A 22,984-nucleotide genomic window follows, 5' to 3' on the forward strand; every position below is an offset into this window, starting at 1 on the left:
TAAACCTAACCTTAAATCTATCGATAACTCTAGCACTAGACCTAAACAAAAAATTAGTCCTAGCCCTAACAATAACCCTTAACCTAAACCAAAGAATAACACTACCCCTAGACTCCTAATTCTGGCATTCACCCTAACTCTAAGCTGAACACTGACCCTGACCCTGACACTAAACTTACCTCTAAAACTGACCCTAAAATAAAATCTAAACTTAACACTGGACCTAGCCATAACCCTAATGCTAAATCTAGCCCTAATTAGAACCCTAGATCTTACATTATCTATAGCACTAACACTTGACCTAAACCTAACACAAAACCAAGGCCTAAACCTATCATAAGCATAGCCCTAACCCTAATCCTAGACCTAACCCTAAGCATAACACTCACCTTAGACCTAAGCATAGCTCAAAGCCTAGTCTTTGACCTAAACATAACCCTAGACTTATCCCTAACAATAACCCTAACCAAAGCCCTAATCCTAACCTTAATCCTAGCCCTAACCCTAGCCATTACCCTAAATCTAACCATAAACCTAATGATAACCCTAGCCCTAACCCTAACCGAAACCCTAACCCAAACATAAACCTAATCCTAGACCTAACCCTAAACCTAACCCTTGTCATACCCTAACTCAAACCTAACCCTTACCCTAAACAAAATAGTAAACCTAGCCCTAAAACTAAACTTCAACCCAAAGCTAACCTTACATCTAACCCAATCTATTACCCTAAACCTAAGCCTACCTCTAATGAAAACCCTAGCCCTAACCCTAAACCTAAACCTGACCATAAATATAAACCTAACCCTAGACCTAAAACTAACCCTAACCCTCTCCCTAGAACTATCCCTAGCTCAAAACCTTATGTTTAACCTAAACCTAACCATAACCCTACATTAAGCTAGGGTTACTAGCCCTAATTAAAACCTTAACCTTAAATCTAGACTTAATCATAACTATAATCCTAACCCTAAACCTAGCTCTAAACCTATACATTACCCTGATGATAACCCTATTCCTAAGGCTAACCCTAGGCATAACCCTAACCCTATTGCAAACCCTAAATCTCTCCATTACCCTAAACCTACCCTGAACCCTAAACCTAACCCTATCCATTACCCTAAACCTAACTCTAACCCTTATGCTCATTTGAGCCCTATCCCTAAACTTTAACCTAAAACAAAACCTAACCCTGACCCTGAACCTAAAAATACACCTAGATTTAAAACTGAACCTTACCCTAAACCTAACCCTTACACTAGACCAAGAAATAGACCTAATTCTAAATCTACTCCTAACTGTAATACTAGACCTGACATTATCCCTAGCCCCAATTATAGACCTAACCCTACAACAAACACTAGCCCTCATCCTAGCCCTAAACCTGGCCTTTTTTTAAAAAGAGAGAGAGAGAGAGAGAGAGAGAGAGAGAGAGAGAGAGAGAGAGAGAGAGAGAGAATTTTTTAATGTTTATTTTTTAGTTTCGGCAGACAGAACATCTTTGTTTGTATGTGGTGCTGAAGATCAAACCCAGGCTGCACAAATGCCAGGCGAGCATGCTACCTCTTGAGCCACATCCCCAGCCATAAACCTAGCCTTAATTATAACTCTAACCCTAACCCTAGCCCTAATCCTAATTGTAACCCTCACTCTACCTCTAAACCTAGCTATAACACATTCTTTACCCTAAAATTAACCCTAAACCTCACCCGAATGCTAGGCCTAAACTGAACACTAACTCTAGCTCTAATCTTTGCCTTGATTTAGCCCTATCCCTAAAACTAACCATAACCCTAGCCCTAAGACTAACTCTAACTCTTGCCCTAGCCTTATCCCTAGTTCTATCCCTATCCCTTACCATAACCCTGAACCTAGCCCTAACCCTTGCCCTATCCTTAGACCTAGATCTAATCCTAATTCCAAATCTTAACCTAATCCTAAGGCTAAGCCTAACACAAACACTAGCCCTAACCCTAATGCTAATCATATAACTAGCCCTAACCCTAAACCTAGGACTAAAACAAAACTGAGCAATAGGGGTTGGGGATGTGGCTCAAGCAGTAGCATGTTCACCTGGCATGCGCGGGATGCTGGGGTCGATCCCCAGCACCACAGAAAAATAAAATTGGAAAAAAAAGATATTGTGTCCACCAAAAATTAAAAAAAAAAATTAAAAAAAAATATTTAAAAATATTCTCTCTCTCTCTCTCTCTCTCTCTCTCTCTCTCTCTCTCTCTTTCTAAAAAAAAAAAAAAAAAAAACCTGAACAATTGTCCTAACCTTAAACCTTAACTTAAATCAAACCCTAATACTACACTTAGACCTAACCCTAACTTTAACCGTAAACTAACCCTGACCCTGAATCATATTACTAACACTCACTTTAGCTCTAAACACCACCCTAAATTTAAACTGAACACTAACAGTAACTCTGGACTTAATTCAAGTCATAACGCTAACCTTAAAACTAACCCTGATGCTGGCTCATATCCTAAAATTTACCCTAGATCTAAACACCGCCCTCAACTTAAACTGAACCCTAACAGTAACCCTAGCCCTTATTTGAGTCCTAACCCTAACCCTAAAACTAACACAGTCTCTGAATCATATCCTAATACTAACCCTAGCTATAAGTATCACCCTAACCTTATACCTAACTGTAACACTACCCCTAATCCTAAACCTAATTCAAACCCTAGTTCTTACATTAGACATTGCCATAACATTAGCCCTAACCCTAACACAAAAACTAGCCCTAATCCGAGCCCTAAACCTAGATTTAACCCTAACCCTAAACCTAATTCTAACCCTAACCCTAGCTCTAAGGTTATCCCTTACCCAAAGCGAAACCCTAACCCTAATGGTAACACTAATCCTATCTCTAATCCTTAAGCTAACCAAAACCTTAACTCTATTAACAGACATAACTCTACCCTGACTCTAGCTCTAACCCTATCCCAAACCCTAATGCTAACCCTGACCATTATTTTGACCCTAACACTAACCTGAGGTCTAAACCTGACCCTAAACCTAGACAAAACCCTAACACTAGCCCTAGACCTAAACCTAATCCTAAATCTAGGCTTAATTCTAGCCCTAGACCTAAACAAAAACCTATCCCTATCCTTAAAGTAACCCTTAACCTAACACAAACACTAACCCTACCCCTAGACCTAAACATAGTTCTCATTCTGACTGTAACCCTAACTAAAACCCAAACAATGACCCAGCCTTTAAGAGTAAACCTACCTCTAAACCTGACCCTACCCGAAAATCTAAACCTAACACTAGACCTAGCCATAATCCTACCCTAAAACTAGCCCTAATAATAACCCTAGCTCTTACATTAGCCACAGCCCTAACCCTAGGCCTAAACCTAACACAAAACCTAGAGCTAATCCTAAGCCTAAACCTTGCCCTAAGCATAACCCTAACTCTAACCCTAACATAAAAATCAATTAGTCCTAACCCTATCTCAAAGCCTAACCCTCACCCTAAACATAAACCTACACCTATTCCTAAATATACCCTAACACTATCCCTAATCCTAAACTTAACCCTAGCCCTAAACCTAGCTCTATACCTACCCATTACCCTAAACCTAAACCTAACCCTTTTGATAACCCTAGGCCTAACCATAACCCTAAACCTAATGATAAAACAAACCCTAGACCTAACCCTAAACCTCACATTTGCCATAGGCCTAACTCTAGCTCAAACCCTAAACCTTAGCATAAACCTAAACATAACTATACCCCTAACCCTAAACCTAAACCTCAATCTAACACTAACCATAATCCTATATCTACATTTAACCATATCCATTACTCTAACCCTAACCCTACTCCTAATGATGATGCTAGCCCTAATCCAACCCTAACCCTAACCATACTCTAATCTTATCCCTAGACCTAATTCTAAACCTAACCCTCGCCCTAGCCCTACCTAGCTCAAAACCTAACCCTTATGCTAAACATAACAATAACCCAAACCCTAATTCTAACCTAACCCTAACCCTAACTCAAGACCTGTTCCTAACCATAACACTAGTTCTAACCTTAGCTCCAACCCTATCCATTATCCTAACAATTACCCTTACCCTAATGCTAACCCTAGGCCTAACACTAAACCTAACACAATCAATTAACGTAAACCTAACCTGAACCCTAAACAAAAAACCTATCATTACCCTAAAACTTACCCTAATGCTTATTTGAGCCCTAACCCTAAATCCTAACCTCAACCAAACTCTAATTTGACCCTGACCTTAATAATTCCCCTAGCTTTAAACTTGACCTTTTACCCTAAACCTAAACCTTACACTAGACCTAGTCATAAACCCAATCCTAAAACTATCCTCTCCTCAACTGAAACCCCACACCTGACATTAGCCCTAGCCTTAATCCTAGCCCTAACCCTAACAAAAACACCAGCCCTTATCCTAGCCCTAAATATAGATTAATCCTAACCCTAAACCTAACCCTAGCTCTAACCGCAATACTAACCCTAGCCCTAAACTTAGCCCTAATTTCACCCTATCCCAAACCTTACCCTAACCCTAGACCTAACAATAAATCTCTCACACTATCCCTATCACTAGTTCTAACCCTAACCCATACTGTAACCCTTACCCTAGCCCTAAACTTAGTCTTAACCCTTGCCATATCCTACCTCTAACCCTAGATCTAACCTTAGATCAAAATCTAACTCTAAATCTAACTAAACCCAAAGCCTAAGCCTAGCCCTAACACTAGCCCTAACCCTAACACTAATCCTAAAACTAGCCCTAATCCTAGCCCTAGCCCCCCCAAACAAAAACAAACAAAAAACAAAAAACAAAAAAACGAGCCATAAACTCTATCCCTAACACTTAAACTAAACCAAACCATAACTATACACCTACCCCAACCCTAGACCTAATTCGAGTTTTAAGGTGAACCCTAAAACTAACCCTGACCCTGACTCTGACACTAACACTAACCCTACCTCTAATCATCAACATAACCCTAACACTAACGCTAACACTAAGCCTAACACTTAACCTAGCTCTAATCTTAATCCTAAAATTAGCCCTGATCATAACCCTTGTACTTAATTTAGCCGTAATCCTAACCCTAGCACTAACTTAACCCAAAACCCAGCCCTAATATGAGCCCTAACCTGATCTTTAACCCTAACCCTAATCATAACCATAACCCTAGCCCTAACCCTATCCATTACCATAACCCTAACCCTAATGCTAACCTTAGGCCTAAACCTAACCATATCTTTACTCCTATCCCTATCCATTTCCCTAAACCTAACATGAACCATAATTCTAAGCCTATCATTACCAAAACCCTTACCAATATGCTAATTAGATTCCTAAATTTAAGCCTTAACCTATCACAAACCCTAACTAGACCTTAACCTTTGCTATACACCTAGCTCTGAACCTGACCCTAACCCTAAACTCAAACCTTACACTAGACGTAGCTATAATCCTAACTCTGAAATTATCTTTAAACATAATTCTAGACTTGAAATTATCCATACTACTAATCCTAGCCCTAAACCAAAAAAAACCCTAGCCCTCATCCTAGCCCTAAACCTAGCCTTAACCATAACCCTAATCCTAACCCTTATTCTAAACATCACCCTACCTCTAATCCTAGCTATAACACCATTCCTTACCCTAAACTTAGTCCTAAATCTAACCCTAACTCTATGCTTAAGTTGAACACTAACCATAGACCTAATCCTAAACCTAATTTTGCCCTATCCCTAATCCTAACCACAACCTTACTCCTAAGACTAACAATAATTCACACACTAGCCCTAAGGCTAGTTCTAATCCTATCCCTTACCATAATTCTATCACTAGCCCTAACTTTTGCCCAATCTTTAGTCATAGCTCTAACCCTAAGCCTAAGCCTCACAGTAAAACTAGATCTTATCCTAACACTAATCATAAAACTAGACCTAACCCTACCACTAGCAGTAAAATAAAACTGAGCAATAGAACTAACCCTAAACCTTAACTTAAACCAAACTCTACCACTACACCTAGACCTAACCATAGCCTTAATTCGAGTCCTAACCCTAACCTTAAAACTATACCTGACACTGACTCAAATGCTAAACTCACCCTTGCTCAAAACACCATCCTAATCTTAAACCAAAACCTAACAAGAACCCTAACTCTTTTTTGAGTTCTAACCCTAACCCTAACCCTGATTCATATCCTAAAACTAAACCTACTTCTAAATATCACCCTAACCTTAAACTTAACCCTAACACTAAAACTACCCCTAACCATAAACCTAAAACTAACCCTAATTGTAATCCTAGTTCTTATACTAGCATTTGCCCTAACCTGAGTCCTAACCCTAACACAAAACTAGCCCTAATCTGATCCCTAAACCTAGCTTTCACCCTAACCCTACCCTAACTCTAGCCCTGAACCTAGCTCTAAACATATCCCTTACCCTGAGTGAAACCCTAACCCTAATGGTAAAACTAGACCTATCCCTAATCCTTAGACTAACTAAAGTCCAAGCCCTATTAATAGTCCTGACCTTAGCCCTCATTCTACCTCTAATCCTATCCCAAACCCTAAAGCTAACCCTGACACTTATTCTGACCCTAACACAAATCCTAGATCTAAACCTGATCCTAACACTAGATCAAAACCTAACACTAGCCCTAGACTTAAACCTAATCCTAAATCTAGTCCTAGACCTAAACAAAAACCTAGTCCTAGTCCTAACAATAACCCTTATCCTAACACAAACACTAACCCCACCCTAGACCTAAACCTAGTCCTAATTTTGGATGTAACCCTAACTTGAACTCTAACCCAAACACTGACTCTGCTTTTAACAGTAAACCTACTTCTAAATCTGGCCCTAACTGAAAATCTAAACCTAACACTAGACCTAGGCATAACCCTAACCCTAAAACTAGCCCTAATCATAACCCTAGCTCTTACATTACCCACAGCCTTAACCCTAGGCCTAAACCTAACACAAAACCTAGAGCTAATCCTAGGCCTTAACCTAGCCCTAAGCATAAACCAAACCCTAACCCTAGCCCTAACCCAAACCTAACCCTCGCCTTAATCCTAACCCTATCTAAAAGCCTAACCCTTACCATAAACATAAACCAAGAACTATCCCTAAATCTAACCCTAAAACTTGCCCTAATCCTAACCTTAACCCTATCCCTAACCCTAGCTCTAAACCTATCCGTTACCCTTACCCTAACCCGACACCTAATTGTAACCCTAGCCTTAAGTTAACCATAATCCTAACCCTAAACAGAAAACTAACCCTAGACCTGACCCTAAACTAATACTCGCTACAGTCCTAACCATAGCTCAAACCCTAACCCTTACCATAAAACTAAACATAACCATAGACCTAACCCTAACCCTAAACTTTAATCTAATCCTATCCCTAACCCTAAGCCTACATCTAACCATATTCAATCCCCAAACACTACCCTAATTATAACAATTCCCCTAACCTTAATGCTAAACCTTCCATAACCCTATCCTTAGACATGACCCTGAACCTATTCCCTGCTCTAGCCCTAACCATACCTCAGAACCTAACCCTTACACTAAACATAACCCTAATTCTAACCCTAGTTCTAACCCATACTCCAACACTAACTCAAGACCTAATCCCAACCATAAGTCTAGCTCTAAACTTAGCTCTAACTGTATCCATTACCCTAAGCATTACCCTTTCCCTAATGTTAACCCTAGGCCTAACCCTATCTCAAGACCTAATCCTAACCATAACTAACCATAACTCTAGCCCTAACCTTAACTCTAACCCCAACCCTATCAATTACCCATACCCTAATGTAACTCTAGGCCTAACCCTATCTTAATACCTAATTCTAACCATAACTAACCATAACTCTAGGCTTAATCTTACCTCTAACTGTATCCATTACCCTAAACATAACCCTTTCCCTAATGCTAACCCTAGGCCTAACCCTAAACCTGTTGCTAACCACAACCCTATCAATTACCGTAAACCTAACCTGAATCCTAAATCTAACCCTATCATTACCCTAACCCTAACCCTAATGCTAATTTGAGCACTAACCCTAAACTCAAACCTAAAAAATATCATAACTCTGACTCTGACCCTAATAATTCTCCTAGCTCTAAACCTGACCCTTACCCTAAACCTAACTCTTACATTAGAGATAGCCAACACCTAACCCTAAAACTATCCATAACCCTAACCCTAGACCTGACATTAGCCCTAGATATAATCCTAGCCCTAACTCGAACACAAACCATAGCCCATATTAACCATAAACATAGCCTTGATCATAACCCTAACCTTAAACCTAGGCCTAACTTAAATCCAACCCTAGCCCTAATCTTAGACGTATTTTAGCTCTATCCCTAACCCTAACCCTAACCCTAACCCTAGCCCTAAGACTAACTCTCTCCCTAGTCCTAAAACTAGTTCTAACCCTAACCCATACTGGAACCCTAAACCTAGCCCTAAGACTAGCCATTTTCTTAGCCCTAGCCCAAACCCTAGATCTAATCCTAACTCTAAGTCTAACCCTAATGTAAAGCCTAAGCCTAAACCTAACACTATCCCTACCCTAACACTAATGCTACTTCTAAAACTAGCCCTAACTCTAGCACTAGCCCTAATATAAAATTGAGCCATAGCCCTAACCCTAATGATTAACCTAAACCAAACCCTGACCCTACCCCTAGCCCTAAACCTAGCCCTAATTCCAGTTTTAAGCAGAACCCTAAAACTAACCCTGACCCTGATTCTGATGCTAACACAAACCCTAGCTTTAAACATCACCCTAAACATAACCTTAAACATAACATTAGACCAAGCCCTAAACCTTATGCTAAAACTAGCCCTGATTGTAACCCTAGTAGTTATATTAACCATAACCCTAACCCTAGCCCTAACCTAACCCAAAACCTAGCCCTAACTGAGCCCTAATCTGAGCCCTAACCTGAGCTTTAACCCTAACCCTAACCTAAACCCTAAACCTAGCACTAATAATAACCATAACTTTAGCCTTAACCCTAGCTCTAACCCTATACATTACCTAACCATAATCCTAACCCTAATGCTAACCATAGGCCTAAATCTTACCATATCTCTAATCATAACCCTATCCATTAACCTAAACCTAACTATAAACCTAAACCTAAATATATTATTACATTAATACTAACCCTATGCTAATACAAGCTCTAAATTTAAACCTTAACCTATCCCAAATACTAAACACAACCCTGACCCTAATAATAATTCTAGATCTAAACCTGACCCTAACCCTAAACCTAACCTTACACTAGATGTAGTCATAAACCTAACCCTAAAACTATCTTTAACAGTAAAGCTGGAACTGAAATTAGCCCTAGCCCTAATCCTAGCCCTAAACCTAGCTTTAATCCTAACCCAAACCATATCCCAAGTTTTAACTCTAATTCCAACCCTCGCCCTAGCCATAAACCTAGCTATAACCGCATTCCTTACCCTAAACCTAACCATAACCCTAAACCTAATCATAATCCTAAACCTAACCATAACCCTAAACCTAATCATAATCCTAAACCTAACCATAACCGTTGTCTTAACCCTAGGCCTAACACTAACACTAAGCCTAGCATTAACCCTAATTTAGTCCTATTCTAACCCTAAACCTACCCTTAAGACTAAAGCTAACTCTTGCCCTAGCCCTACCCCTAGTCCTATTCTTAGCCCTCTCCCTAACCCTAGATTTAAACCAAACTCTAAATTTAACCATAACCATAATCCTAAACCAAACTCTAACATTAGCAATATCAATAATGCTAATCCTAAAAATTGCCTTACCCCTAGCCCTAGCCATAAAACAAAACCAAGCCATATTCCGAACGCTAACCCTTAACCTAACCAAACTATAAACCTACACCTAGCCCTAAATCTAATTCTAAAAGTAACTCTAAAAATCCTAGCTCTAAACATCACCCTAACCTTAAATTATCCCTAACACTAGACCTACCCTTAACCTTAACCCTAAAACTAGCCCTAATCATAATCCCATTTCATACATTAGTCATTTTCATAACTCTAGCCTAACCCTAACACAAATCATACCCCTAATTCTAGCCCTAACCTTAGCTTTAACCCTAATCTTAACCCCAACACTAGCCCTAACCCTAACCCTAACCCTAGCCCTAACCCTAGCTCTACACCTATCCCTTACCCTAAGCCAAACCCTAAACCAAATGCTAACCCTAGTCCTAATCCTAAACCTTAACCTAACTTAAACACTAACAGTATTACTAGTCCTAACCCTAGCCCTCATTCTAGTTCTAGCCCTAAACCTGACCCCTATTCTGATCCTAATAGTAAACCTAGGTCTAAATCTGAACCTAACCCTAAAACAAACCCTAACACTAGCCCTACCAGTAACCTATACCTAACCTTAACACTAGACCTAGACCCAAAACTAATCCTAAATATAGCTATTATTGTAGCCCTAGACCTAAACAAAATCCTAGCTCTAGACCTAACAGTAACCCTTAATCTAAATTAAACACTTACCCGACCCCTAGACCTAATGCTAGTCCTAATTCTGGCTCTAACCCTAACTCTGACCCTATCCTGAAAACTGACACTGACCCTAACATTAACCTATCTCTAAACTTAACCCTAAACCAAAACCTAGTCCTAACACTAGACATAGCCATAACCCTAAACCTAATACTAGCCCTAAACATAACCCTAGCCCTAACCCTAGCTTTAACCCTAATCTTAACCCTAACACTAGCCCTAACCCTAACCATTGTCCTAACCCTAGCCCTAAACCTAAGGCAAAACCTAGCTATAATCTAGGACTAAACTTAGCCCTAAGTATAACCCTAACCATAACCCTAGCCCTAACACTAACCCTAACATTAACAATTGCCTTAGACCTAACCCTAGCTCAAAGACAAACCCAAACCCTAAACATTACCCTAGCCTTATCCTAAACCCTAACCCTAATCCTAGCTCTAATTATAACCTTAATCCTCTATGCCAAAATTTAGTTCTATCCCGGTCAATTACCCTAACCCTAATTATAAACTTATCCCTAACACTAAACCTAACCCTAACCATAAACATAACCATAAACATAAACCTCACCATACCCCTAACCCTAGGTGAAACATTAAGCCTTACACTAAACCTAATCCTAAGAATAGCCCTAATCCATACCCTAACCCTTACCATAACCCTAAATCTAACATTATCCATAACACTAAACATAACCCTAACTCTAATGAAAACTTTAGCCATAACCCTAACCCTAAACCACACCCTAACCATCAACATAACCCTAGACTACATGTAAACCCTAGACTAAATGCCCTAGCCCTAACCCTAGCTTAAACACTAGCCCTTACACTAACCTAACCATAACCCTAGCCATTAATCTAACCCTTACCTTAAACCAACCCTAGCTCTATCTCTAAACTTAAACCTAATCCAAGACTTAATCCAAACAATGACCTAGCCCTAACCCTAGCTCTAAATATATCCATTACACTAAACATAAACCTAATCCTAATGCTAACCTTAACCCTATTGCTAAACCTAACCCATCCATTACCCTAAACCTTAACTGAAACCTAAACCTAACCCTGTCCATTACCCTAACCCTAAGCCTAAACTTAACACTAATTCAACCCCTACCCAAAACATTGACCTTAAACAAATGCTAACCCTGATCTTAACCCTAATATTACCCCTAACTCTAAACCTGACCATTACCCTAAACATAGCTCTGACACTAGGCCTAGCCATAACCTAACCCCAAAATTATCCCTAACCATAACCCTTGACCTGACATTAGCCCTAGCCCTAGTTCTAGCCCTGAGCCTAAGAGAAACCCTAGCCCTAAACCTAGCCTTAACCCTAACCAAATACTAACCATAGCCCTAATACTAATCCTAACCCTCACCCTAGCCCTAAAGATAGCTATAACTGCACCCATTCCACTAAACTTAATACTAACCCCAATGCTAATCCTAAACTTAGCCTTACCCCTAGGCCTAACCCTAACACTAACCCTAGCCCTATTCCTAGCTCTAATTTAGCTGTAACCCTAACCCTAACTCTAGGCCTTGTCCTAAATCTAAATCTACCTCTCATCCTAGCAGTTTCCCTACTTTTAACCCTATCACTTACCATAACACTAACCCCAGCCCTAACCCTAGCCCTGGATCTAACCCTAGCTCTAAATCTAACCCTAACCCTAAGCCTAAAGCTCAGCCTAACACTAGACCTAACCATAACACTAATTTAAAATTTAGCCCTAACCCTAGCCCTAGCCCTAAAACAAAACCGAGCCATAGCCCTAACCTGAACCTAACCCATAGAAGTCAAGATGAAGTGAAACCTTAAAACACAAACTGTTCCTGACAGCAAACCTTGAACCCAGAAGACCCAAATCTGGTGAAAATGGTAATTCTAGGTAAAAGATGAATCCTGACCAGTATCAAACAATTTTGAACAAAACTAACTCGAACACGAACATTAGTACTAACCCTAGTCTTATCCCTAATCCTAAAACTAAGCCTTTCCTCTTTCTAGAGCTTGATCATAAAAGTCCCAAAATTGGAGTGCCTAGTAGGGCAAAGTAACAGATGAATCCTGCCCTGTATCAAAAATATCTGACCAAATAATTGTGGGAAGTGTTTCAGAACATGCATATTTCCCCTGTTTTCTCCTAAAGTGCTCTTGGATAAATTAGTTTTTCATGTTTCAGCATAAGGTACTTTCACAAGGAAAAAAAACCAGCACATGCCCACAGCGAAGTGATCGAGTGTGTGAAGTTTCATGCAGCTAGCAACAACTCTGTTTGATTTCCATCTCCATTTCCATTCACACCTATAGGCCATAATGAAGTGAAACCTAAGAATTCAAACTGTTCCTGACACTGAACCATTGAACCTTGAAGTCCCAAACTTGGGGAGCCTACTAAGGCTAGGTAAAGGATGAATCCTGTACAGTATCAAAGTAATCTGACCAAAAATATTTGAAGCTCTTTCAGTACATGTGTATTCTGCTTGCTCCTAAAGCACTCAGAGATAAAGTTGTTTCTTTCTACTTCAGCTTAGAGATACTTCACAGGAAACAAACCAGAGAATGCTCACTGAGAACTGATTGAGTGTGTGAAGTTTCAAGCATCTAGCACAATCCCTGTTTGATTTCCAACTTAATTTCCATTCAGAGAAACATTAAAATTGAAACTGTTCCTGAAGGCAAACCTTTATGTAGGAGGCCCAAACATTTGGAGTACAGTCAAAATAGGAAAAAGGTGAATCCTGCCCAATATCATATAAATTTATAAAAAGCTAACTCTAACCCTAACACCAGGTCTAAACCTAGTCCCAACACTAAGTCTAACCCTAAACCTAATCTGTTTAGGGAACCTTTGATCATAGAAGTTTCAAAATTGGGGAGTCTAGTGGGGCAAGCTTACAGATGAATCATGGGCATTTTCAAAGAAATCTGACAAAATTATTGGAGGTGCTATTTCATTACATGCATATTTCCCTGTTTTCTCCTTAAGTGTTCTCAAGTAAATTTGTATTGCATGCTTCAGCTTATTACTAATTTCACAAGGAACAAACCAGAGAGTGCACACAGAGAACTGTTTGGGTGTGTGAAGATTCAAGCAGTTAGCACCAACATTGTTTGATTTCCAGCTCCATGTCCATTTACCCCTGTAGATCAAAATGAAGTGAATCTGTAAAATAAAAATTGTTCCTGTCAGCAAAGAATTGAACCTAGAAGGCTGAAACCTGGCGAACATAGTAAGGCTAAGTAAAAATGTATGCTGCCCTGTATCAAAGAAATTTAAACAAGACAAACTCTAACCCTAACACTAGACATAACTCTAACCATAAGCCTAAACCTAACCTGTTTAGAGAACATTTGATCATACAAGTGTCAAAGTTGAGGAGCCTAGTGTAGCAAGCTTTCAGATGAATCCTGCCCAGTATCAAAGAAATATGACCAAATGTTTGTGGAGGTAGTTCAGTACATGCATATTTTCCTGTTGTCTCCAAAAATTCTCTCGCATAGAGTTATTTTTTGCATGCTTCATCTTTGGGATTATTTCGCAAAGATAAAACCAGAGCATCCTCACAGAGAACTGATTGAGTGTGTGAAGTTTCAAGCACCTAGCAAAAACCTGTTTGATTTCCAGCCCCATTTCTGTTTACCCATATAGGTCAAAATGAAGTGAAACCTTAAAATAAAAACAAAAATACTGACAGCAAACCAGTGAACCTAGAAGGCCCAAACCAGGGGAACACAGTAAGGCTAGGTAAAAGATATATCCTGCTTAGTATCAAAGAAATTTGAACAAAACTACTGTAAATCTAACACTAGATCTATCCTTAATCCTAACCTTACAGCTCATCCTAGCCTGTTTAGAGAACCTTTGATCATAGAAGTCCCAAACTCAGGGAGCCTAGTGGGGAAAGCTAACAGATGAATCCTCCACAGTATCAAAGAAATCTGAGCAAGTAATTTGGGGAAGTGTTTCAGTACATTCATATTTCCTTGATTTCTCCAAAAGTGCTCTGGTATAAAGTTGCTTTGCATGTTTCACCTGAATGCAACATTCACAAGGAAAAAACCAGAGAGTGCCCACAGAGAACTGACTGAGTGTGTGCAGTTTCAAGCAGCTAGCACAAACCCTGTTTGATTTCTTGCTCAATTTCTCTTCACCAAAATAGTTCAAAATTAAGTGAAACCTTAAAATACAAACTGTTCCTGACAGCGAACCATTGAAATAAGAAGGCCCAAACTAGGTAACATTGTGGGGATAGGTAAAAGATGAATCCTGCCCAGTATCAAAGATACATGACTCTAACCCTAACACTAGGGTTTAAACCTAGCCCTTACCCTAACCATATATTTAACCCTAATCTGTTTAGAGAACCTTTTATCATAGAAGTCCAAAATTAAGGGAGCTGGGTGGGGAAAGCTAACAGATGAATCTTATGCAGTATCAATGAAATCTGACCAAATAATTGGGGGAGGTAGTTCAGTACATGTATATTTCCCTGTTGTCTCCTACAATACTCTCGGATAAAGTTGTTTTTGCATGCTTCAGCTTTGGGAAACTTTCACAAGGAAGAAACCAGAGAGTTCCCACATATGACTGTTTGACTGTTCCCACATATGAGAAACATATGACAGTTTCAAGCATTTAGCACCAATCTTGTTTTATTTTGAGCTCCATTTTCATTTACCCGTATAGGTCAAAATGAAAGAAACCTTAAAATACAAACTATTCGTGTCTCGGCAAACCATTGAAAGGAGAAGGCCCAAACCTGGGGAAAATAGTAAGGCTAGGTAAAAGACGAATTATGCCAAGTATCAAATGAATTTGAACAAAACTCACTCTAACTCTAACACTTGATCTAACCCAACTCTAACCTAATTCTAACCTGTTTGGAGTACCTATGAACATAGAAGTCCCAAATTGGGGAGCCTAGCAGTGCAACTTAACAGATGACTCTTGTGCAGTATCAAAGAAATTTGATGGAAAATTGGGGGAGGTATTTCAGTACATTCATATTTCCCTGTTTTTTCTAAAAGTGCTCTAGGATAAAATGTTTTTCATGTTCCAGCTTAAGGTACTTTCACGAAGAACAACCAAAGAGTGCCCACAGAGAGGTGATTGATTGTGTAAAGGTTCATGCAGCTAGCACCAACCCTGTTTGATTTCCAGCTCCATTGCCATTCACACCTATAGGCCATAATGAAGTGAAACCTAACAATTCAAACTGTTCCTGACACTGAACCATTGAACCTTGAAGTCCCAAACATGGGGAGCCTACTAAGGCTAGGTCAAGGATGAATACTGTACAAAGTAGTCTAACCAAAGAAATTCAAAGCTCTTTCAGTACATGGGTATTCTACTTGCTCCTAAAACACTCAGAGATAAAACAGTTTCTTTCTACTTTATCTTAGGGCTACTTCCACAGAAAACACCAGATTATGCTCACTGAAAATTAATGGAGTGTGTGAAGTTTCAAGCAGCTAGCCCAAACCCTGTTCAATTTGCAGCTTCATTTCCATTTACCCCTAAAGGGCAAAATGAAGAGAACATTAAAGTTGAAACTGTTACTGAAAGCAAACCCTTTATGTAGGAGGCCCAAATATTTGGAGTATAGTCAAAATAGAAAAAAAGATGAATCCTGCACAGTATCATAGAAATTTGAAAACAAAACTAACTCTAACCCTAACACTAGGTCTAATCCTAGTCCTAACACTAACTCTAACACCAACTTTAGCCTGTTTGGAGTCTCTTTGATCCTAGAAGTCCCACACTTTTGGAGCCAAGTGGGGCAGGCTAACAGATAAATCTTTCACAGTATCAAAGAAATCTGACCAAATAATTGGGGGAGGTAGTTTAGTATATGCATATTTTCTGTTTACTCCTAAAGTGCTTTCACATAAAGTTCCTTTGCATGCTTTAACTTAGGGATACTTTTACAAGGAATAAACCAGAGAATTCCCATAGAAAACTGATTGAGTGTGTGAGGTTTGAAGTAGCTAGTACTAACCATGTTGGATTTCCAGCTCCATTACCATTTACCCACATAGGTCAAAATGAAATGAAAACCTTAAATACAAACTGTTCCAGAGAGCAAACCCTTGACCCAAGATGGCAAACCAGAGAATATAGTAAGGCTAAGTAAAAGTTAAATCCTTTCCAGTGTCAAAGAAATTTGAACAAACTAAATCTCCAAAACACTAGCTGTAACCCTAGCCCTAACCTAATACTAAACCTAACCTAACATGTTTAGAGAACCATTGATCATAGTAGTCCCTAAATAAAGGAGCCTAATGGGGCCATCTAACACATGGATGTTGTGCAGTATCAAAGAAATCAGACCAAATAATTGGGGGAGGTATTTCAGTACACTCATATTTCCCTGTTTTCTCCTAATGTGCTCTTAAATTATTTTACATGCTTCAGTTTAAAGTACTTTCATAAAGAACAACCAGAGAGTGCTCACAGAGACCTGATTGAGTGTGTGAAGTTTCAAGCAGCTAGTACTAACTCTGTTTGATTTTTATTCACATCTGTAGGCCATAAAAAAGTGAAATCTAGAATTCAAACTGTTCCTGACAGTGAACTGGCAAACCTGGAAAACCCAAACATGGAGATCCTACTAAGGCTAGTAAAAGGATGAATCCTGTACATTATCAAACTAATCCAAGCAAAAAAAAAAAAAAAAATGAAGCTTGCCCCTAAAGTGCTCACATAAAGCTGTTTCTTTCTAATTCAGCTTTGGGCTACTTCCACAAGAAACAAATGAAATAATGTGCACTGAGAACTGATTGAGTGTGTGAAGTTTCAAACAGCTAGCACAAACCATGTTTGAGTCCAGCTCCATTTCCATTCACCCCTATAGAGCAAAATGAAGTGAAACATGAACATTAAAACTGCTCCTGAGAGCAAACCCTTTTACCTCGGAAGGTCAAACATGGGGAGTATACTAAGAATAGGAAAAAAGATAAATCCTGCCCAGTATAAAAAATTTGAAAAAAACTAACTCTAATCCTAACACTAGTTCTAAGACTTGCCCTAACTCTAACCATAACCCTGAGCCTAACATGTTAAGAGAACATTTGATCAAGAAAGTTTCAAACTTGGGGAGACTAGTGGGGCAAGCTTACAGATCAAAAAATCTTACCAAATAATTGGGGGAGGTATTTCAGTACACGAATTTACCCTGTTTTCTCCTAAAGTGCTCTTGGATAAATTTGTTTTGCATACTTCAGCTTATGACTACTTTGACAATGAAGAAACCAGAGAGTGCGCACAGACAACTAATTGAGTAGGTGAAGTTTCAACCAACTAGCACTAACCCTCTAATTTCCAGCTCCATTTGCATTTACCCATATAGGTCAAGATGAAGTGAGACATTAAAAACAAACTATTCCTGACAGTGAACCATTGAAACAAGAAGGCCCCAAACTGGGGCACATAATAAGGCTAGGTAAAAGATGAATCCTTCCAAGTATCATAGAGATTTGAAAAAAAAACAAACACTAAAAATAACACTAGCTCTAAATCTAGCCCTAACCTTAACCTAACATTAACCCTTCCCTGTTTAGAGAGCCATTTATCCTACAAGTGCCAACCTTGGGGAGCCTAGTGGAGCAAGCTAAAAGATGAATACTGTGCAGTATCAAATAAATCTTATCAAATTGTTTGGAGACTTATTTCAGTACATACATGTTTCTCTGTTTTCTCCTTAAGGGCTCTCAGATACAGTTGCTTTTGCATGCTTCATCTTTGGCCTACCTTCAAAAGAAAGAAACCAGAGAGTGCTCACTCAGAATTGATTGTGTGAAATTTCAAGCAACCCCTGCCAACCCTGTTTGATTTTTAGCTCAATTTTCATTCACATCAAGAAGCCATGATGAAGGGAAACCTTAAAATACCAACTGTTCCTGAAAGCAAACCATTGAACCGAGAAGGCCCAAACCTGTGGAGCATCGTAAGGCTAAGTAAAAGATGAATCCTGTCCAGTATCATAGAAATTTGAAGAAAACTAGGGCCACATAGGTGCTCTCAGTGCAAAAGGAAGGCTCAGCTGCATGGTTGCTCTGGGCGCAGACAGCAGCCTCAGCTGCATGGGTGCTCTCAGTGCAGGTGGAAGGCAGCATAGAACACAGACTCTTTTCTGGCGAGTCACCAGACCAAGCTCTGGACACAGCACAAGGTCTCTGCAGAACCACCCACCTCACCAAACATCATACATGGGTAATAGATGGAATCCATCTTGCAAAATCTTACTCACCATCTATCGGTGGGCATGGCTACCAGCTCGGTTCTTCAGCTGATCAGGTACACGTTTCCAACTTCCCTACCTCAAGCTATGATAACTCAAGATGTTTCTCGCAAGCTTTCGGGGGGCATAGCTATCAATGTGGAACAGCAACTGAACAGGCACCTGGTTTCCAATTCAGAGATATGAGTAGTAAGGCTCCAGGTAGAAGCTCAAGCTCTCTCACCCTGGCTACCTCCACCACCCTAAGCACAGAGACTCAAGCTAGGGATAGACAACTCCACCTACTACAAGAAAAGGAAACAGAGTTCTGAGACACTTTTTTTTTTCTTTTTTACTTTTCTTTTCTTGCTCTTCTCATCCATTCTCCTCTACCCTTCTCCCTCTGGTCCTCACAACCTCACCATATGTGAAACCAAGAACTTTCCTTGAAATTGGACTTTAAGAACTGACTCACCAGAATAGTATAATATAGACGAATTACATAGGGCCCACCTCATCACCCCTTTATTTTCTCTCTCCCTGTCTTTCTTTCTTTCCTTGTTATTTTTTCTTCTTTTTTCTTTCTCCCACTATCCCACTTTCAGCCTCCTGACTTTTACTATTTATACATAGGGTAATTTTACGAATACAGATAAGGGGGTTGAATTTATATCTTCTTCCATAAATTCTCCCTGTCTATTCATAAGAGTTCTCTTCCAAAGTTGCTAAGTTAGTTTAATCACATACCCTCACTCCATTCCCCCTTAACATAGTATCCTACCCCTGACCCTCAGTTCTCTGTACACCACCAGAAATGGTATGCCTTTTATGAAACTAATGACAATTTTCTAAATAATAATTGAAGCCAACATCTGTAGACACAGAGTCTAAATATAAATGTATTTATAATGGTTAGGCTTAGGCTTCGGGTTAGGGTTAGATTTACAGTTAGGTTTTGATCTATGGTTAGGGCTAGGGCTAAGGATAGGGTAAGGGTTAGGACTAGGGTTTGGGTTAGGTTTAGGGTTATGGTAAGGGATAGGGTTAGAACTAGTGATAGGGTTTGTGTGAGAGAGTTAGTCTTAGGGTTAGGGTTAAAGTTAATGTTAGGGTTAGGGATAGGGCTAAATTAGGGCTAGTGTTAGTGTTAGGTTTAGGCCTAGGATTAGGGTTAGAGTTAGGGTTATGTTTAGGGTAAAATATTGGGTTATAGCTAGGTTGAGGGCTAGGGCAAGTGTTAGTATTAGCGATAGGGCTAGCATTAGGGTTAGGGTTATGATTAAAGCTAGCTTTAGGGCTAGGATGAGGGCTAATGTTTGTGTTGGGGTTAGGGCTAGTATTAGGGCTAGGGTTAATGTGAGGTTTAGGGTTAAAGTTAGGGATAGATTTAGTGTTAGGTTTATGGCTTGGTCTAGTGTAAGTGTTAGTTTTAGAGTAAGAGTCAGTTTTAGAGCCAGGATTATTATTAGGATCAGGATCAAGGTGATTATTTGGGTTAGGTTAGGGTTTAGATTTAGGGCTTGAATTATCATTAGGTTAAGTATTAAATCAATAAAAGGGTTAGGTTTAGAATTTAGGTGTGGTTTATTGTAATGGATAGGGTTGGGTTTAGGCCTAGGGTTAACCAAAGGGTTGGGTTATCATTAGGGTAATGGATAGGGTTAGATTAGGGGTAGGGTTATGTATAGGATTAGTGCTTTTGTTTGGGTTAGGGTTAGATTTATGGTTAGGGTTAAAGCTAGGTTTAGGGGCTGGGGATGTGGCTCAAGCTGTAGCGTGCTCGCCTGGCATGTGTGGGGCGCTGGGTTCGATCCTCAGCACCACATACCAACAAATTAAAGATGTTGTGTCTATTGAAAACTAAAAAAAAATAAATATTTTTAAAAAGTTAGGTTTAGGACTCGGATTAAGCCTAGGTTTTGGGTTAGGTTAGGGCTAGGGTTAAGGCTACAACTAATGCACGAAGTAGTGTTATTATTAGCGCTAGTGATAGGGTCAGGGTTAGGGCTAGGTCTAGTTTTAGGGTTATGTTTATGGTTACAATGATGTTTAGGGCTAGGTTTAATGTTAGGGTCAGAATCAGGGTCCGGATTAGTTTTCAGGTTAGGGTTAGGACTAGAATTAGTGATAGGATAAGGGCTAGGTGTAGTGTTAGGGTTTGGTTTGGCTTAAGTGTTAGGGTTAGGGTTATGATTCAGTTTTGTTTTGGGGCTAGGCATAGAGTTAGGGCTAGTTTTAAGATTAATGTTAGGATTAAGGCTAGTGCTAGTGTGAGGTTTAGGCTTAGGTTTAGGGTTAGATTAAGAGTTAGGCTTAGATCTAGGCTTTGAGCTAGGGCTAAGGATAGGGCTAGGATTAGGGTTAGGGTTAGGGTTAGTGTTAGGGATAGGGCTAAATTAGGGCTGGGATTAAGGCTAGGGTTAGTGTTAGGGTTAGGCCTATTTTTAGGGCTAGGGTTACAAGTGTTAGTGTTATGGTTATGGTTAGGTTTAGGTTAAGGAATAGGATTGTAGCTACTTTTAGGCTAGGGTGAGGATTAGAATTACGGTTAGGGTTAGGGTTAGGTTTATGTTTAAGGTGAGGTTTATGGCTACGATGTAGGCTAAGGTTTGTGTTAGGGTTAGGGCTAGGATTAGATCTAGGGATAATGTCAGGTCTAGAGTTACAAATTAGGGAGACTTTTGGGGTTAGATTTATAGCTAGGTCTATTGTAAGGGTTAGGTTTCTTGTTAGGGTCAGTTATAGAGCTATGAGTATTATTAGGGTCAGGGTCAGGGTTATTGTTTTTATTAGGTTAAGGCTCAAGTTATCATTATGGTTAGGAATAGGGTAAATGAGAGTTTTAGGTTTAAGTTCGGGTTAGATGTAGGGTAATGGATAGGGTTAGGGTTAGGGATAAGATTAGGGTTTAACTTAGGGTTAGCGGAAGCATTAGGGTTATCATTACGGTAATGAATAAGATTAGAGCTAGTAATATAGCTAGTGTTATGCTTAGGATTAGGTCTAGGCTTAGGCTTAGTTTTAGGGTTAGGGCTAAGGTTAGTGTTATGGTTACCTTTAGGGTTAAAGCTAGGGTAGGGCTTGGTTAGAGCTAGGTTTTTTGATAGGTTAGGGCTACGGCAAATGTAAGAACTTGTTACAATTAGGGCTAGTGTTAGGGTTAATATTAGAGCTAAGTATAGTTTTAGGGTTAGGGTTATGTTTATAGCTAGTGTTAGTGTTAGTGTCAGGGTCAGTGTTCAGTTTAGGGTAATGGTTAATGTGAAAGCCAAAATTAGGACTAGCATTAAGTCTAGGAGGAGGGTTAGTATTTGGCTTCAGGCTAGGGGTTATTGTTAGGGCTAGGGATAGGTTTTTCTTTAGGTCTAGGACTAGAGTTATGGCTAGATAAGGATTAGGTTTAGATCTGTTGTTAGTGTTAAGTTTAGGTTTAGGTATAAGTTTAACAGTAGGGCTAGTGTCAGGGTTCCGTTTAGGGTTAGGTTCAGGTTTAGACCTATGATTAGTATTAGGGTCAGAATAAGGTTCAAGGTTACAGTTAGGGTTTGGGTTATGGTTAGAGCTAGAATGAGGACTAAGGTTAGGACTAGTAATAGGGCTAGGGTTTGGGTTAGGTTAAGGATTAGGGTTAGGATTAAGATTAGCATTAGTTTTAGGGTTTGGCCTAGGGTAAGGGATAGGGTTAGAGCTAGGGTGTGGTCTAGGGTTAGGGCTAGGGTTAGGGTTAAAACTAGGTTGAAGGCTCGGATTAGGGCTAGTTTTTGTGTTAGGTTTATGGCTAGAGGGGTAAGAGCAATGGCAAATGTAAGAACTAGTTTTTTTAGGGTTAGTTTTAGGGTTATGGTTATGGGTTAAACCTCTAGTGTTAGGATTAGGTTTAAGGTTAGGGTGAAATTTAGAGCTAGTGTTAGTGTTAGGTTAATAGTCAGGGTATGGTTTAATTTTAGAGTTAGGGTTAGTACTCGAATTAATGCTGGGGTTACTGTAAGGGTTCAGTTTAAGGTTAGGGTGGTGTTTAGACCTAGGGTGAGTGTTAGGATATGAGTCAGAGTCAGGATTAGTATTAAGGTTAAGGTTAGGACTCGAATTAGGGATAGTGTTAGGTCTAGGTGTAGTGTTAGGGTTTGGCTTAAGTTAAGGTTTAGGATTAGGGCTATTCGTCGG

The sequence above is a fragment of the Marmota flaviventris genome, chromosome 7 (assembly GCF_047511675.1).
Source record: "Marmota flaviventris isolate mMarFla1 chromosome 7, mMarFla1.hap1, whole genome shotgun sequence".
NCBI classification, from domain to species: domain Eukaryota; kingdom Metazoa; phylum Chordata; class Mammalia; order Rodentia; family Sciuridae; genus Marmota; species Marmota flaviventris.